Here is a 4,238-nt window from a genome sequence, read left to right on the forward strand (position 1 = left end):
ATCAATTTATTAGTCATAGACAGCATTATGGAAGCCGCTCTAAAGCCAGACAGGCTCGAACTCAACGGCCACACGTCCGAAGCCAAGGAAATATTCGAACATTGGCTCTGATGCTTCGAGGCCTATCTCGACTCCTCCACAATGCCTCCTTCAGAGACTTTCAAGCTGCGACTCGTCCATGCTCGGGTGAGCCATTGAATCTCAGTAATGATCAAGAAAGCGGCCACTTACGAGGCGGCGGTCGCAACTCTCAAGGCACACTTCATGAAGCCTCCTCACTACTCGCCATCAACTCGCCAGAGAATTGCTGGACGAGTATCTCAAAACCCTGACCCTACTCGCGAGGAACTGCAGCTATCGAGATGTGACGGCGGAGGAACACATGAACTCACAGATCCCGGACACCTACATGGCGGGGGTCCGCTCGAATTATACCAGTCAGCGCCTGCTGGAAAACGGGACCTCCGACCTGCGGGACATGGTAAAGCTAGCGACCTCGCCAGAGGTGGCCTACCAGAACTTCAGCCCATTCCCCGCGGGCCTGGTGAACCCCTCGTGGACATCCTCGTCGCGGCCCCTGTCGGACCCAACTACGCCACAGGCCTGTGCCACGTGTCTGCCAGCCCAGCCCGGGGAACCGCAGTGCTACTTCTGCGGCCAGGGTCAACACCCCCCGGCAGTGCTGCCCAGCCCGCACGGCGACGTGTAGCGATTGTGGGAGAAAGGGGAACTTTGCTAGAGTCTGTCTGGGACGGCCTAAGGCCCAGAAATCGAAAACGCACCAGGCCCGACCCATGGACTCGCAGCCCCACAGACCCCGCAATGCGGCTGCGTGCTGCCCGGAACGCTCACGTCAGATGCATCATCGGCATCGTGCGACTCGTGGAGGCCACCATCTTGGTCGCCGGCCCCAACACCGACCAACACGTGCGATTCATGGGGGCCGCCATCTTGGCCGCCGGCCCCGGCACCAACCAACACGTGCGACCGATGGGGGCGGCCATCTTGGTCGCCATCTTCACCCCTGCCCGACACGTGGGACTCATGGGGGCCGCCATCTTGTGACTCCACCAACCACACAGACTACCCGCAGCTGGGCGCAGTCACCCTCGACCAGTCGCAGCCAAAACAGCTGAAGAACTCCATGATGGTTGTCAGAGTCAACGGGCAAGGTGCCCCCTGTCTTTTCGACTCCGGGAGCACGGAGAGCTTTGTCCAGCCCGACACGGTAAGGCGCTTCTCCCTCCACACCTACCCAGCCTCCCAAACAATCTCCCTTGCCTCCAGGTCCCATTCGGTTCAGATCCGGGGGTACTGTATCGCCAATCTCGCGATGCAGGGCACACAGTATGCTCGTTTCAATCTCTACGTCCTCCCCCACCTCTGCGCCGCCCCACTGCTCAGATTAGACTTTCAATGTAACCACCGAAACCTGACCCCACAGTTCGGCGGACCCTTGCCCCACCGCCTCATGATGTGCAGCCTCACGACCCTCAATGTCTCCCCCCCTTCGCTCTTTGCGAATCTCACCCCTGACTGTAAGCCCATCGCCACCAGGAGCAGGCGGTACAGTTAGCCAGACATGACGTTTATCAAGTCGGAGGTCCAGCTGTTGAGTGAAGGAATCATCGAGGCCAGCAACAGCCCCTGGAGAGCGCAAGTGGTGGTCGTCCGGACCGGGGAAAAGAATCGGATGGTTGTGGACTACAGCCAGACAATTAACCGCTTCACGCAACTGGATGCATACCCCCTCCCCCGCATAGCGGAGATGGTCAATCAGATCGCGCAGTACCGTGTGTTCTCAACGGTCGGTCTGAAGTCGGCCTACCACCAGCTCCCAATCCGCCTGGCAGAACGCCACTACACTGCTTTTGAGGCAGCCGGCCGGCTCCTCCACTTCCTCAGAGTCCCCTTCGGCGTCACTAACGGAGTCTCGGTCTTTGCTCGTGGCCCGCCGCCACCCACAGTGCTCCCCTGGGTCTCCTGTATTGTCCCGCGCTGACACTGCCACCACCCATCACCCCCCTGCCTACCCCAACACCCCAACCGTCTTCGACACCCCGGACTGAGGCTCAAGCTTCAGACACAATGCCCCTGGAGTCACCACCTACGACAACTGTGCCTGCCGCACCGCCAGAGCTGCGGAGATCGAAGAGAACGATCCGGCCTCCAGATAGACTGAATATGTAATGACTCCCCTGAGGGAGTTACTGAACATTTGGGATAAACCAGAGACCAATTCCGGGGCGGAAACATGCCTGCCTCCCACGTCCCTGATCTGGACAATCTCCCGAACCACTGCCTGCCACTTTAGTTGGTGTGCCAAGAGATAACCCCCCCTTCAGGCACCTCAACTGGCGCACCACCCAATCAATAGGCAGCAGGTCAAACTGCATCTGCACAGCTTTTCCTGCTTGCCAGCAATTCGGGTCTCTCAAGTTCACTTCCAAAATGTCATCAACTAACTTCTGCCACTTCTGTATAGCCTCCCTGCCCATGTGTTTCTTATGTAATATAATCTCCCCTCTAATCACCACCTTCAACACCTCCCATAGAATAGAATAGAGGGCAAAACCATCCCGTTCAACTTCACATATTCATCTTTGGCTCTCAAAACTCATACGCAAAACCTCACATCCATCCTCCATCCTGTGCGCTGCACCAGGCCCCCCTTTGAAATGCAGAGCATGGTCTGAGGTGACTATCACTAAGTATTCCACCTTCCTCATCCCAGGAAGAAGGGACCTGCTCATCGCAAAGTAATCTATCATAGAGTACACCAGGGAGAAAACAAGAACTAGTTACTCCCAGGGTGCATGAACTGTACATTCCCCCTGCCTCCTCCATAAACATCAACAGCAGCTTCACCACCCCTAAAGGGGCCAACAACTTCAGCTTAGATCAGTCAAATCACAGATCAAACACACTATTTATACTGCCCCCGGAATCAGTTGATGAAATGAAAATGAAAGTCGCTTATTGTCACGAGTAGGCTTCAATGAAGTTACTGTGAAAAGCCCCTAGTCGCCACATTCCGCCGCCTGTTCGGGGAGGCTGGTACGGGAATTGAACCATGCTGCTGGCCTGCCTTGGTCTGCTTTAAAAGGCAGCGATTTAGCCCAGTGTGCTAAACCAGCCCCTGATGAGTATTTCGATCCAGTATTGCAGCCAAAAGCCACCTTCTGAACATCACATCATCCAATTCAAGGCATACACATTTACCAAGTCTACCAACTTACCCACCAGCATACCTGTGACCATCACATATCTACCCCCCGATCAGCCATTACCCTTTCCAATGTGAAGCAGACCCTCTTGTTGATTAAGATCACCACCACCCAGGCCCTACTATGAAAGCCCAAGTGAAAAATCTGGCTCAATCAACCCCTCCGAGCCTGGTCTGGTCCCACACCTGCAAATGGGTCTCCTGTAAAAACACCACATCAGCCCCCCGATCCTTTAGGTGAGAAAAAACTCTCACCATTTTCACAGGTCCCCCAGGCCCCACACATTCCAGGTAACTAGGCTTGTCAGGGGTCTCTCATCCCCCTTTACTCTTAAATCAGCCATATCCACCATGATGAGTCATCCCATCCTCATTGCAAATCCCTAGATACAAGGCCCACCTAAGATGGCCACCAGCCTCCCCCAAAGGATGAGACAAAGAAAATCCCCTGGTCACTGTTAGCTCTTTGCCCCTCCTCCCCTTCAGACTCATAGACTGCTTGCCACCTTTGCTAATGTCCTTGAAGTAAACAGCAAAGGGATGGGGGCGGGGGGGAAGAGAAAGAAATACGGGGGAGGGAGATGCGGGGAGGGAGCTCACGTTCACTGCCCTGCATCTTCTTGCTGCTGAGATAGCCCCTACATGAGATCTACACCCACTGTACAGGAACCAAAGAATTGACACACAGTATTATACCGTCTCCAACAAACCATTCCCGTCCCCCTCTTTAAAGTCCCATTGAGCGTCTTAGACCACAAGACCATAAGACATAGGAGCAGAATTAGGCCACTCGACCCATCGAGTCTGCTCTGCCATTCAATCATGGCTGATATTTTCTCGTCCCCATTCTCCTGCCTTCTCCCCATCACCTCTGATCCCCTTATTAATCATGAACAATACATAAGACCATCCTCAGTCAAGTCCCAATCCTTTCTCCTTTTTTTAATAAATGTTTTTATTCTCCATTTTCACATTTTCCTTCAGAATGTACACCCCACCCACAAACAGTAAA

The sequence above is a fragment of the Scyliorhinus canicula genome, chromosome 1 (assembly GCF_902713615.1).
Source record: "Scyliorhinus canicula chromosome 1, sScyCan1.1, whole genome shotgun sequence".
Lineage (NCBI taxonomy): Eukaryota > Metazoa > Chordata > Chondrichthyes > Carcharhiniformes > Scyliorhinidae > Scyliorhinus > Scyliorhinus canicula.